Source organism: Aquila chrysaetos, chromosome 11 (assembly GCF_900496995.4).
Source record: "Aquila chrysaetos chrysaetos chromosome 11, bAquChr1.4, whole genome shotgun sequence".
In the NCBI taxonomy this organism is placed as follows: domain Eukaryota; kingdom Metazoa; phylum Chordata; class Aves; order Accipitriformes; family Accipitridae; genus Aquila; species Aquila chrysaetos.
The window spans coordinates 41,611,803-41,627,489 of NC_044014.1; the positions used below are offsets into that span (position 1 = coordinate 41,611,803).

At 39.5% G+C, this 15,687-nt stretch overlaps 1 long non-coding RNA gene across 1 annotated transcript in view; it reads right to left on the bottom strand.

The window, feature by feature from the left end:
* The window catches only part of LOC115348638, a 105,615-nt gene extending 93,296 nt beyond the window's left edge, over positions 1–12,319 (bottom strand). Inside the window, exon 1 of the long non-coding RNA XR_003925884.2 lies at positions 12,239–12,319. This is a non-coding gene — a long non-coding RNA (uncharacterized LOC115348638). The remainder of the gene's footprint in view (positions 1–12,238) is intronic.
* Between the last annotated feature and the right edge of the window lie 3,368 nt (positions 12,320–15,687).

A 15,687-nucleotide genomic window follows, 5' to 3' on the forward strand; every position in this document is an offset into this window, starting at 1 on the left:
TACAGGTGCTCCTTCACAAAAGAGAAACTGAAATACAGTTCTGTTGCGGGACAATTCAATCTCCCGACCTAACTACCGAGTGATAGGATGACTTCTGGCCACCCTGATCAGACAGAGTTTCATGCACTGCCTGTTGGTTTTCTAGACAGACAGTCTGACGATTCAGAGTTTTGCACAAAGAGCACTGTTAATTGAGAAGAATTGCAGAAGATAGCTCACTGGATCTCTTCCTTATGGTTACTACCAAGCTAATAAATTTTTTCCCCGTAATGGACTAGGAGACAAAACCACAAACTGAAATTTAGCAAAATAACAAAACAAATCTCAACTTGATTTTCCTGCTTCTTAAAGATACCATCAATTGCAAATAATCTTACTGTACTTTAGGAACAGTCAATTTATTTAGTATTTATTAACACAAATGCTAACAAGAGATAGACGTGTTTTTGAATCTACACTTGAAAAGGTAACAGGCCAAGAGCTTCTGAAATGATGAGAAATTACTGAACCAGTTTAAACAAAATAAGCACACCCTTGAGACAGTCCAGCTGAAACTTTCCATTAAAACGTCTGGGAGCGCTCAGTACCTGGCAATTTCCAGCCAAATTGCCAGAACGAATTAGCAGATGTGCTTTCACTGTGCGTCTCAAACTCATAAAATCTATACAAAAATGGGCACTAAGACAATGAGTAAAAACAACATTAAGAATTGCACAAGGCAAAAAATCCCTTTAGAGCAAAGAATTTCTGCTATTTTGAGCAGTATTCAGAAAATCAGAGGTTTTAACAAACTGAATGTGATGCACTGGAAAAAATAATCAGGTAAAGCAATATAGGGAAAATGTTTAGTGTAGTCGTCTTTCACTTTCTGCCTTCCTGTATGAAGAATGAGCACGAGGAAAGAGGGCTTTGGAAGATGATGCATCAACCATCCGGAGATAAAAGATCCACAGCAAGAGCCTTTAAGTCAATTTATCAGAAGCATCTTACACAATCTATAAAACACAGAGGCAAACATTTCTTGTGGCAGAAGTGTCAAAGCCAAACAAGTACCAGCACCAAAGCTCACTGGGTCTAAGATAAATGCAGTGTTATGCTTAGGATGGATTGAATCACTGTCAGAAATATCCCATCTTGAACAAAATTCCCAGTTAGGGGTTTGAATGGGTAAGATAGCTGTTGTTACTTTACTTCCACAATTAGATAGTTTTATCCCCAGTTTCCTGTTTTGAAAAGTGCCCATTCCCCATCCTTCTCTTCCTGGCATTAACTAAATAAATTTATAGTCTGTCATGTTAAACCTATTCCCATTGCAGCTTTCTTTAATCTTGTGCATCCAGATCACCATACATAACTGCACACATTATTTTACTGCTTTCAGTATTGTTTTATATGGCCTAGCTGACATTTAACAAAGTCAGCTGCAATTTAAAATGTATGAAGTTGTCATTATTCATCAGAAACTTATTTAGCCTTTACATTAAAGAAGAGGCTGAGTAAACTGCAAATATGTTTTCTGTCATATAATCTGGGACAATTCCAGTTCACTGCTTTTACCTTTCTGAATTGCCTAACATATTCTTAAATGCATTTTATAGCAAAGGGAAAATTTCACAGACACTAATACACTCAAATATTTATTCAGGTCACACACCATTCTGCCATTCATTGAACAGTAAGCAGCAATAAAAAACACCGCTTACATTATTCATTAGATGTAAAAAGGGGACTGGAGCTCATGAAACGTACCATCTTGTGCTAATCTCTGGTGCAGGGAGTTATCAAGCTGCTCTCAGGTAAGCAGGTTTTTCCACTAACAGGTGGTTGCGTATCAGACCTTCAGTTAACAAATGTCATTCCTGAGTGCACACCAACACCTTGAATGAGAGCCCTAATTTCCATAAGCAGTATTTCAAGCTTCCTCAAATTCATAACTTGATTGCTTTATGCTACTTTCTTCTCAATCTTGGGCCTACATAGAAACTTCATCAAAAAGTTAAAAGACTGTTCATACAATGGCCCAGATCATTTGTCCTCCAATCTCCCGTGCCACACCTAGGTTATATCTTACCCTGAAAACATGGGAGGGCTAATACAACTCACAACTTTGTTATGCAGGTGTTAGCCGAAAGCACTGCTTTTGTTCTTTGTACTGAAGATCCACACAGTGTGTAAAGATCTTATTCTTACCCTTCATGAGTGGAAATTAGGTGAGCTCCCTCTCTCAGAAGTATTACTAGAAATAATGTGTAGGAAACAGAAAATGACAAGGTAATGCCTCTAATAAAGCACGGGGATGCAAGATTAACCTGCAGTCTAATGAAGAAACTAGGCCCCTCAAAAGTTCACTATCTCAAACTCCTAAGAGAGTTTTCTATTGCAGCAGTGAAATGAAACACCTTTCCTCTGTGGGTTATGTTTAGCACTATGACTACAGTATTTGCACAGCAATTGAGAGAAAGGAAGGAGGTGGTCTGAACATAAACAAAAGGCAAAAGTGCTAGAACAGTCATCTCCAGACAAGTTTGGCTCATGTTTTTAATGCCACCATAATGATGTTAAAAAGCTGGGATTATAAAAATTAACCTACTTCCTGAACAGTTACAAAAGACATAGCCAGTTGCCCTCAAAGAAATTTGATGAATTCAACATCCTTCAGCATTTCAAAGGTTAAAACTATAACTTAAGAAGCACAAGCTAATTGTCTTAGTGGAACAAGGGCTAGGGTTTGGGGTTTTTTTAAATCTTTGTAGAGATAAAAGAAATTTCAAACCCCCGTCATATTTCTCTGCATTAGCCTCACAGCTTCTCCCTTGAAATACTGATAATAAATTACAGTACTTAGGGCTTCCAGAAGGATGAAATGGAAAGTAAATTATAATGCATCATTTGCCTTTTTTAGAGCATCATCTTACAGAGACATAGTAATACGTCTGCAGAATCAGATCAACTTTGGTAAGTTCCACCATGCGGAAGTATCTGTTGCTCTGGGCTAGCACCGTGCATATTACTCTCGAAGAGGAAATTCATCTCCTTGTATTTGCTTTTAAAAATGTTTCCAGTCAAAGGCTCTCATGCTGTGGACTGCTGAGTTCTATACTAGCAAGGGAGAAGGAAGGCACACTGATATTATATTGGTCTCCAAGCAAACAAACAAAAGCTAAACCCATGGCTGGCTACAATAAGGCTGGCCAATGCCAACGCTCCACCTGACTACATTTGTACTCTCACTCTTCCTATACTTTGGAATGTCATTCTGCTCCACAAATGATGCCACTGAAGCCAGAGAAGTCTCGACAGTAAGGTATGAATCAACAAGAGCAAAAGGATTTGAATCTAATCCAACAGCTCCATAAACCATTTTCAAAGTTTTGGGAAGAGCTTTGGTAGATGTTTTTTTGTTTGTTTGCTTTTCTTAGCTTGGTCAAAGAAGTGACAAATTAATTATTTGCATAACTGTTCCTATATAGCAGGCTTGGTATTTTAGTTAACCTGACAAAGGCACCATCTGGCCTGGAGAAACAATTTGTTTCATCACAAGCATTATGAAAACAGTTGAGAGCAAATCCTAATTAATACACAAGGCAAGTCCAATTTACTTAAGAACCACTTCTCACGACTTTATCAGATATTAATTTAAAGTAAGGATGGCACACTTGGTGCGCTCGCTTGAATACCAATAACCCATGATGTTTTTCCAATTCAAAAGTATTACACAGAAGTGTTATTAACTAAAGTTTAGGAATAAGTTTTACTAAAATTTTCAGATAGGGTTATTTCCTGTAGGATTTTAACGTCATCTTATGGGACATGCTACAAAAGGAAACCTATCTTAATGCATTATCTTTTACGTTACTTTTGTTTCAGATGAGTAAGTTTTCTAGGTCTCAAAATGAAAGCCTCATTCAGCATTTCAATGGCAGCATTTCAACAGAAATTCTCAGTGGAGAATTTCTCCACAAACGGGTCCTGATACACAGCCTTGGACTGACACCACTGCTGTGAGCAAAACTGTCTTAACTTGGGGAATTTTTACTTGATTTTATTTCTTGCCAATTAATACAAACACCTAATCACTGACTCAGGTACTGAGACAAAAGAAGATGTAAACAATTCAACTTATGGTGTATGGATGACTGGGTAAAACACTAAAACTCTGCACTCTATGCCCAATACACACCACAAAATTTGTTACCCTTCCTCAGTATGTGCCACACGCTATGGCACGTTGAGTCTTATTTGAGAAGAGGCTAACGGCAACACTCTTTGGGACTTGCCTGAAAAAAGGCTTTGAGAAAAAAAAGGGCACTACAGCATGCCTGGCCAGGAGGCCGTTATCAGTTTGCTTTCCTTGCTCAGCATCTCCAGAGTATTTGAACATAACCGTCTTATGCTAATGGTAATGCAAGTATCCATAGCACCACAGGATAACTCAGGCTGGAAAGGGACCTCAGGAGGACTCTGGTCCCACCTCAGATACGGGGTTGACCAGGTTGCTCAGGGCACACTAAGCTCTTACTGCTTTCCATAGTCAAATCGGTATTGCAAAATACACTGGTAACCAGCTAGTTGGCATTTTGTAACTTTCTGAATGCTTACTGTATTAAGGAATCATGAGAAAACAAGCAGTACTAAATGAACAGGAAGACAACAGGGTTTCAATTCCACAGAATACAGGAGAGTGAACAGTTTGGGTAATGTTACTCAACACTGCATTGTTCCTGCCATTTCTTAAAAAGTAACTGGTAAAACTATTGCTCGACTCTCATTGTTGTCTTCAATCATTTACTTTTTTTTAAATCATGTCGAACATGGGAGATTTCATGCAAATATACATACAGCACTTTACTTTCCCCTGCCAGTGGTTTTATTAGGCTACTCACATATCTTCTACATTAGTTATCACTGTGCTAATAGGCTTTTTCCTAAAATCATATCTGCCATTTCTTTCAAGATTCTTTCTAATAATTTTCAAACTGGCATTAATATTCCTTCCTGCTGCACAGTTCTGCTATTTTAAGTGAGATTTTAATTTTATTCTTGGGATTGGTCTTCAGAAGACAAAATCTCTTACAAGTTTTCACTATCAAGTGATATGGAACTTAGTTTTATTTCTTATTACAGGCTTTTAAGATGTAGGCACTTACTCTACAGTTCACACCGAACCTTTTTGCCTCAAAGAAATCAAGACTTTAATAGTATGTATTAGTCACACCTCTCTGTCACATTATTTCGTAACTTCTCTTGGTTCCAAAGAGAAACAAGTGAGGTTTGCTTATGATATAAGATATTTCAACTAAGTTGACCTGGATTTGGCTGGGATAATTTTCTTTCTAGTAGCTAGTATAGTGTTATGTTTTGGATTTAGTATGAGAAGAATGTTGATAACACACTGATGTTTTCAGTTGTTGCTAAGTAGCGTTTAGACTAAGTCAAGGATTTTCCAGCTTCTCATGCCCAGCCAACAAGAAGGCCGGAGGGGCGCAAGAAGTTGAGAGGGGACACAGCCAGGGCAGCTGACCCAAACTGGCCAAAGGGGTATTCCATACATGTGATGTCATGCCCAGTTTATATAAACTGGGGGGAGGTGGCCTGGGGGGATTGCTACTCGGGAGCTAACTGGGCATCAGTTGGCAAGTGGTGAGCAATTGCATTGTGTATCACTTGTTTTGTATATTCCAATTCTTTTATCATTATTATTATTATTATTGTAATTTTATTATTGCTGTTGTTGTTATTATTATTTTCTTCCTTTCTGTCCTATTAAACTGTCTTTATATCAACCCACAACTTTTACTTTTTTTTTTCTGATTCTCTCCCCCATCCCACTGGGTGGGGGGGAGTGAGCGAGCGGCTGTGTGGTGCTTAGTTGCTGGCTGGGGTTTAACCACAATGTAAGTTCACTCTAGATAAAATAAAATGGGGTGGCAAAATACAGGCTGAACACTCTGAAGAAAATGTTTAAGTTGGCTGAAGTCTCATATCAAGCTATTTCTGATTTTACCTTTCCTTGGCTTCAACAAATGCAGCATTAGCCCATCTAATAACGTGGGAGTACTTCACAGGAACACAGATCAAATGACAGTCTGCTTTGAACATCTGTTCTTTGGTAAATCTCATAGAGATGCACTAGTGATTCTAGTTGTGCAGGATTTCCAAAACTTTGTGTGATAGCATGCACATTGTTTACATAGCAGTGCTCTGGCTTTGCGTATAGGAGTGATATCACCCCTCGATTACTGATCCAAAATTGAATCAGCATATAAGAAACAGAATACAGTTGCCCAAAGCTTCTATTGCCAGCTTCTCAGCTATATGAAACCATTGTACCTACCTGTATCTCACAGGTAGATTGTTACATCCCTGTGTGTTATTTCCTACTTTATGCCTACAAAGGAAAACACACAAGACCTACTCTGAAACATCACCAAAATTCAGTCAAAACTAAATAGCTTCTTCTTCGCTTCAGAAAATTCTAGATTTAGTAATTTGTCAAGCTTGCACATGAGAAAAGATAGTAAATCTGCAAAGGAGAAGGGAGGGTCACTTGAAATTCAATCTAATTTGAATCAAGGGATGTTAACTTGCATCATATAAAAATAAAAAAAAGAAAGATGAAGAGCTTAATCTGAAATTCCAAATGAAAATCCTGTAAATGATGAAACATTAGATACCATAAAGCGTTTTCTTCCTCATAGGTATCTGTATAAATCAGCATTTTTTCAAAGTTTGGCACTCTTTTTAAAGAAAAAGGCAGTCCTCTGTCAAAAATACAAAGACATATTATTAGCTGGTAAGATTAATAGGACTATAGTGATATTCAGGTAGCTGGATAGTCTCCTGTCAACTTCAGGCACCTCACTGGCACTGTGAGGCAGAGCACCTGTTTTTTCCCCATGAAGAGATCAGGTTCCTAAGTACATTCCTCTGAGTTGAGTGGAGTGCAACGAGGTGTCTCAGTTAAACGACAGCAAAACTCTCACTGAAGCTCTCAACAGGAAAACCCCCGTACACACTGACATGCATACCATTCTTCCCTCCCCAGTTTTTCAGTGAGAAACATTCAACTACAACTAATCTTCAACTAAGGGGGAGTTTTCTCAATTTTCTGCAATTTTCTAAGTTGCCTATAATGATGCCTATATCATCTGCCTTAATATCTAATGATGTTCTTTGACACTCCATTAGACTGCGGTTGGTGTTTTCTGCAGCTGCATTGGAAATCCCTCTCAGGACTACAGACCACTCGTAAACAAACAAAAACCCTATGTTGTAAAACAGGTTCTCAGATTCCAAAAAATAATTTAAAGAAAAAAATAATTTTAGTTTAAAGGTAACTTGCTACGGTGAAAAATATGCTTGTGGCCTTTTGTGTCTAACTTCTTGGAAAACAAAGATTTATGAGTCTTTCTTTTTTACCCACCTTAATTCACACTTGGACTAACTGGTTTTGCTGGTGGGATGGGAAGGGCAGTGATTCTGGCACTGCCAGTGAAATAAATTGAAATTTGAACAAATGAGCAGGAAAGACATTTGAGGCAATCTACCTGGAATTCTTCAGTTTCAGTCAACTTCTACGAAGGTCTCCTTGAGCGAGAGGGGAGAACATGATTTTTCATTCAGTCCTGCAATCTCTCCCGTAAGAGCAGATGCTGCGGAGCTGACTGTAGGCAGAACAAAGCCACCAACTGCTGGGTAGAGCAGACTCCAAGGCCACTGAAACGGCCACAAAAACTCCTCTGCCATTCATAACATTGGAGTCTGAGGTAGCCGTGATTGCTGATGATTTTCCTTATGTTTTACCAACAAAGGAAAAGGAGGTTCTGCCAGGGGTGACATTAATCTTACTCATCCTTCCCCTCTGTCAGCCTGCTACGGTACTACACTACTGCAGAGGAGCATTTGGAAAATACAAGGTAGGGTGTGGTTAAGGAGAGATTGGTGGGAATCATCTGAAGGTTCCCCTACATGGGCACATAAAGCCTTGTTTGTCTGAGACCAGAGGGAAACAAAAATCATGTTAGTAAAAAGCATGCACAAGGAGATAAAGGCTGAAGCCTCATTCTCCCTGGAAAAATGGCTTTCCTCTAGAGCATCCTTAAAGGAGAGAGATATTTATACCCTCAGTGATTTGTCAGCTAGACTGAAAAAGTCCCGCAGAATTGCATTACCCCATACACAAAAATACTGTTCTGCAATAAGCCACTGTCATGATGTAATACGCATATATGTATTCTGCCTCCTATTTTATAGGAGACAAATTTCATGACAGCTTATTTTCTGGTTTACCTACAGGAAAGCTGATGTGAAAATGTCCTTCCTCCCCATTTTTCCTCTTGGGAGGAGATGACTCATAGCAAAATGTTATCTCATTGGAATAACCTTGTTATCAAGAGGTAGCTGATGATATAACCCTTTATAAAGTAACAAGGTTGATTTTTTCAGCGATCTAAAGGATGGGGATGCCTGCCCTCTACTTCTCTGAAAATTTCACTTGGCATTCCTCTGTGATTTTCTGTCTCTGCTGTGTTTGGTAACAGTGTGTGTTTTCCTTCCCCTTGAAAGAAATGCAGGTCATCAAAACGATGTAAGAGAGACAAACAAATAAAATAAACGGCTGAGTCACTAAGACAAGATGTGTGCTCACAGTCCTCAAGGTTTGGGGCCATAGTTGTCACATGCAAAGGGGAACACTGAAGTGAAAGCAAGTGCAAGGCCAGAAAATAAAGACCTAACTTTTGTTTTAGCTTCAATTTATGCTTTGAAAACGGAAACCACAGAAGTGCTCCACCCTAGAGAGCAATCATGCTGTAACCCTCCTACTGACCTCTGCATGGAGGTGCTGAGAAATTCCATGCTTGAAAAGGATGTAATTAGTAATAATGATTAAGAATCATACAATAATTAGTACTTAAGAAAACCACTTGTCCTTGAGAGCTTGCAGTTAAAGACCAGAAAGAGATTAGAGTAAAAATGATCCAAATCAGTAATATGATACTTTGGAACAGAAATGGGATCTGCTTTTACATACGGAAAGAGTCAAGCATGTCCTAGGTTCTAACTGTAATTCCACAGTGGGAAAAGACAAGAGCAAAAGATAAGAGTAACACTGGAGAATATTCCAGGCCAAGAAATAAATGAGCAACTATCAATTGATAAGCAACTTTTTGAGGAGAAAACATCTGTATAGCATTTGGAAACAAGATATAATATACTGTTAGTTCTAACAAAACTTCTTTGCCACTGCAAGGTTATTCCAGTGAGATAACTCTTATGATACCACCTCCAGGTGATCTCAGTTTCCCACCTCTGAATCCTCATACCCAAAAGTCTCACTCACTTGTTTGACTCTTGCGCTAGCAGGCACTGCTACAACTCTGACTCACCAAACTGAATACTCACTGAACCCAATCTCCAACAAAGATCTTCATCTCTGTTTTTCGTAACTCTTATCTCTCTCCTCTGGTCCTTATACTGATTTCTTATAGCTTGAGTTACTCACTGACTCCCATCTGCAATTTCTCTGTGGCTCTACTCTGCCCCCTTTATTTACTTGCAGTGACTCCCAAGCCTTACTGGAACTGCTCTTTTATTGTTTTATACCATACGCTGTTGCTCCTTAGAAGACTGAGAATATCTTCTGAGCAACTAATAAAGGCATAAGGCCTTTATTCCATCTTCATATGCCCACTTTCTCAAGAAGTCTTTTAATATAAAACTATAAAGCAAAAATCAGAGCAGTGCAGGAAGGGAATTCATCATTAGCATTGCTAGGGGTGTGAATCCACCCTATTATCATTTTACAAGCATATTCTGAAATCACAGACTATCAAGCCCACTGGTTTTCCATGCGCTTTCTCCACATTTTTTTTTCAGTGCACTTTCCTCTTTTCATTTAATGCACCCTGCAGACCAAGGCCCATGGGCTTGCCCAAGTGAAACGCTCAGCACTGCCTGGCACATTCAAAATTCACAGACTGATGACAGTTTGGGGCACTTCATGTCTGAAGTAATTTCTGGGGTGAGTGTTTCACAAATTGTGCCGAAACTTTTAATAAAACAGCCAAAGTATTCACACAATTAAGCCTGATGTCACTTCCAGAAGGTTTCCAAGACAGACAGATTGGTTTTATAGCAGGCACTCATGCAGCATTCCCAGCCTCATTCTCCCTTGTTCAGGACGTATGTTCATACCTGTCCAGAAACTCATTGCTTGCTTTTAACCTAAATGCATTTTTCTTCTTCACCATTTTCCAAGTCTGTAAATCTGTTCATTACCTTCTACAATTTATTGCCTTCCTTGAATACTGCATTGTTTAGCAGCTCTCCATACTATTGCTCATTTCAGACCTCATTTTAACACTTCACCTCCTTCTCAGAGCTTCAGGATCACTGCAGCCAAAACACAGAAACTCCCTCTTCATCCACGATGCATCACCCCGTACTTCAGTCATCTTCACTGTTTCAGAGATGATACTCCCTCCTAACCAACCACCTACTTCCACAGCTGAAAACAGGCCCCCAGTGCTGACCACCACGGTTCCCATCTCAAGTCATTCACATTTTCTCTCTAGCTTTTAATTCCTTCTTGAAATAAAAACAAAAAAAGCCCTTCACCTTATTGCCCTTATTGGCAACATCATACACCTTCAACTGTAAACATAAATTACCTAAGAAAATAGAAAATTTGTTGTATTTTCTCTGAGGAAAGCTGCTGCAAGTTCCAGGAGATGAACTGTACTTGGCTTCAAAGGCTGTCACGTGACTCTCCCCTTCTTTGACAGCACAGGTTACACTTGCTGCTCATCAGTGCCAATTAGGAATCATTTTCCTTGTGTTTAGTTTTACATTGATGCAACTAACAGAATCAGGCGTGTTAGCAGCATCTGTGCATATATGGCTGACCGAAACCTACTTATTCAATTTTCTTGAATTCAGTTTACTCCTTATATATTACTACTTGATTTTTTGGGGAGTGGGGACAGGGACACAGAGAAGGCAAGACAAAAGAACCTCCTGACCAGATTCACACCACCTTTTATGCCTAGTGGGTCACCTAAGGACAAAATTATGAACCATTAAATTGTAATTGATCTGTCCTGATTTTCATCAACTGAGAGTTTTAACCTTAATAACCTTGATGATACAAACTTCAGGGATTACGATGTTCCCCAGCCAGGACCCCCACACAACCTCGCTTACCTCCATGCCATAAATAATGTTAGAATTTCATCCTTCCTCCTGCCCTCATAAAATAAGTTGTTTCCAACTCAGCCACTGCTTGCCAACAGTAACTTGGTAGTGCCTTTTCTGCCTCAGTTAGGCAAGCTGCCATCCTTATGCAGGGCCCACATGCAGACTGGATTCAGTACAACAAAAGAGTACTCGATGGGATATACACGATGTAGAAGCCACCTAAAGTAACAGTTGTGAAATGTGGGTCCTAATCCTGCAAAGATGTGCAGGGCTGTACACACGGCAAAGGAGCGTCAGACAGACCCTTACAATGGGGACGTGGAGCAGCAACTGAGCAAGAGGAAAGTTATGTTTAAGTCCTCACCTGCTCGTAAGTGTGTTCAGTTGATTGATACAAGGCTTCATTCGCCAGTGGAAGTGTGAAATCAATTTCATATAAATTGGAACATATGCACAAAAATCTTATCACTGCCTAAAGATATATTTCTATTAGTACGTTCTCTGTTTTCTTCAATCAGCTTAGTATTTATGGGGTGACTGAAAAAGAATCCTATACATTATTTATTACCATTGATTTTAAGCAAGTCATTCAATTCATAACCATGAATTACCTAAGAAAATAGAGTGTTTATCTTATTTTTTCTTTCTAAGGAAAATTAAGTATTTAATTATTAATGGGATTTTACTGTTGAATTTAGTAAACAGGTCTTTAAAAATAACAAAGGGGGACAGAGATAACTACCCATGGTACAGTCACGCAATGTCATTAATAACTCCAGTGTTTACTGCCTTTCTTAATTTAAGGAAGTATTGGTGCTGATTTAGAAAGAAAGTTGCATCTAATAAAAAAAAAAAAAGCCCTCTGCTCCAGTATTTTCTGAATTTACATTTGGAAAAGGCTCATTTTCAGCAGAGGCCTTTACGTTCTGTCTAGACCAGTTCTGCTCTGCTGACCACTCATTATGGCCACAATGTATGTAACAGGCCACAATGAAAAATCCCATGGAGGATGCAGATCAATTACTCAATGACATTCACTTACCGATATTGATAAGGCCATGCGTTGTTCGACTTCCCCTTTGATTCCTTCTGTCATGAGGAAATGGTTACACCCCTTCTGTAGGGCAGAGGAAAATGGAATTCATGAAAATTAAATGACTTTGAGGTTTATAAAAATCCTATCTAACTTGAATGGAAAATGGCCAATTAAATAAGTTAAAGAGCAAAACCCAGTAAAACAGCATAGGCTCAGATCTTTGCTCTGACTGCACAACCCTGTGGTGAGATGATTTTGCATAGTATCATACAAGTTAATGACCAGATCAAGAGCATCCAGGAATGCATCTCTGCCAAAGTACTAGCTTTCAAGCATTTTTTAGATAATACTTTTTTCATTCAATCTTTTACAAATTCACATGCTCCCAATTTCAATTTCCTGGATTTTTGGTTACCCCCAATTTTTGGTTATCCTCATCCCGGAACATTTGCTATCTTCTAATGATAAGTCTGTTATACATACCTAAGAGTATACACAGCTGTTCTGCTAACACATTCTTCTGATAAATCTGTTTCTTTATCACTCTTTAAAATGTCAGCTTTTTCATTACTGCGATATTTTTTATTCCATTAAAAAACTTGCAACTAACTATTAATTTTTTTATGGGTTATCAGTTGCAATCCGTTTATATCCAGGCAAAGTGCAACAGTTTATAAAATTGTGTGTTGTGTGGTATGTGACTGATGAGATGCTGTAACTTATTAAGCAAAAAATATTACCCTTAGTCTGCTCTTCTGAAATTATTCCTACAGCTGAGAAAATCTTCCAGCCAGGCCAAAGCCTAACTGCCTACATTTGCATTCCTGTTTGGTTTTATTGCTTTGGCTAAGGAAGTGATCAACAAGGAGATGTAGCCTGCCAGAAACAGGATAGCTTGTAGTCTTAGCACTCCTGCTGACTTCCCAAGCCAAGGCAACTAGGAGCACACACAGGGACCGGAGGCACTAGCAAGACCCCAGGGTGACCCATATGCAGTTTCTCTTATATTGTACATCACTAGTTCACAAACACTACTGGAGCCAAGAGGAGTTTTTAGATGTAGCCCTACTCTGCTGTACTTAAAACTGTACTTAAAACCTCTCTCATGTGCATGGAGGTTTGTTTTTCAACAGCCAATTTCTGCAGCCTAACTTATTCAGAAAATGTGTAAGTACCATCACTGCAGTTATGTTCTCAGGTCTGCCTGAGCCTGCTCTGTTTTCCTGCGCTGCCCTTTTTTATGCCATGTTTTCCACCATGAAGCCCCAAGCCCTACTGAGTATACAGCACGCTCTCCACCAGTGCCCACCTCTCACGAATGCCCCCAACGTCTGCTAGCTTCGCCCCAAAGCCACTTCATGACCCGCTGCCTGCCCTTCAGGCTCTGTATCTTCCCAGTGCGGCTCTTGTCTCCCATCCCCCTTTCAGGAGAAAGGCATCCTGCCAGGTGCCAGCACTGCACCCTTGCTGTCACCGAGATAACCCTCTCAATATCTGAGCAGCCCAGCAGAAGGCAAAAACAGCGGCTCTTCTTTGAACAGTTCACTTTCCTTCTTCTTATCTCCTGCCTGGATCTCCTCCCTCCTCTTTCTTATCCTTTGCCATATCAAGGCCACAACTTCATGTTCTGCAAAAAAAATGTATCTCTATAAACTAAATGCTTTAAGAGTCAGTGTAGTTTATTCTTTACAGCCGTTTCATTATCAGTTATACCCGCTGAGACTAGCAACAGAGGGGCTGAAGAGTGCCAATGGGAAAGATGTGTTTGTCATCTGACCACATAGCTATTAGGAACTGGCAGGATCATTTTAGCACAGGTAATTCCGCTGGAAAGAAGGGATATGTGCCATTTTTGGAATGGCAGATATGCAAGGGGGAAATGACAACTAAATCCCAAAGGTAGACCAGAACGCAGAAAAAAAATCAGGGATTACTTTGGAGTTTCTAATCCGGTGCTCTGGAGTTTCTAATTTGGGTTAAGGGTGTTTTTAGAAGGCCATAGCGTAGATCCGATTCCTTAGCTAAGGGAACACTGAGATGGAAGAAGATGCACACTTGTGTATCCTAGGGACCCACGGGTGCTCCTGGATTTAATCCAGAAATGGAAAATATCAAGAAATTTACCAACCTATTCAAGGTGGTCAAACCCACATCACATTGGCTGGTGCCTGCTCCGAATTCTTCTCTGGTCCATTTCATATTTTTGGCCCATTTATGTCTTCACAAATTTCTAATTTGAAAAGTAAGGCTGATTTTTGATTCTATGGCGAAGATTCACACAGAAATCTTTCTTCTGGAAAACTTCTTTTGATGCAAGCCCAAAACAATTCTAGGGCCATTAGGTAAAGAAGCCTGTCCTTGCTGTCTCTGTCAATGAAATGCAAAAACTAAAGAATAGGTGCTTCCCTACATTTGCATCAATAATAAAATTTCTAAATTATTTTTCTTTCTATTAATATCTTGTTAACTACCACACTTTGTCATTGCTCCTGAAAGCTACTGTATTGCAAATAATCCAAAGCATTCTTAACTAAGTAAGAGAAAAAGAGAACAAAGATAGTAAATTCATTTCATTTGCTTTGTTTCCCACCCAGTTTCATCAATCAATACTACATATTACCTGCAAATCTGTTGCTCTCATAAAAACCTTTTATTCATGACTTTGGGGATATATTTTAGAAAGTTAGTAAGTTTAGAAAAATGACAGGCTGCCCACATAATTTTTCTAACTTATCAATAATTCTCTTTTATTCACACAGAGGAAAAAAAAGAAGTAAAAAAAAATACAGTACGTGTGTAACTGAACTCCAGAAATAATAGCCTGCAGATTTGAGCAACATTTTAATTTGCAATGACTACACTCTCATCATTCTAAACAAGTAATGTGCAGTCCGATCACACCTCCTGCTGGCCTGGACAACACGTACCACAGATATTCTCACATACAATGTCTTCAATGTCCTAATCAATCTTTTTTTTTTTTTTTTTACCCCTTCTTTCCCCGCAGAGCAACAAGTACTCTCTGCCCAGCTGACAGCAGCAGCGAGCTCTGCCCTCCTTCCTGCCACGCATATAGCCATGCTCCGCCAGCTTTGGCAAGGAGCCTTTGCGTTCGAAAGCATCTCTTCTCTCCCTCTTTCCCCATCCGCATCGTTATCTCACCCGCAGGGAGACCGTGTATAACCCTTTCTGGACTTCATAAAGCCTGCCAATAGGAAATCAAGTCCTTCGTCTCCTGCATAGCACCCGCGGCAAGTCTCTAACAGAGGCAGGCCAGCAGCCCTTTCAGCATCTCAAAGTGACCGTATGCCCCCCAGAGCAACTGGGGTAGCATGTTAGTTTATAAAACATAGGATAACCCCAAGGAGAGGTAAATCTGTTCCTCACATTCCCTTTTCTTTCCACAATAAATTTGCATTTAGGTCTAACCACCTTGATTAGAGGTGTGAAACGCA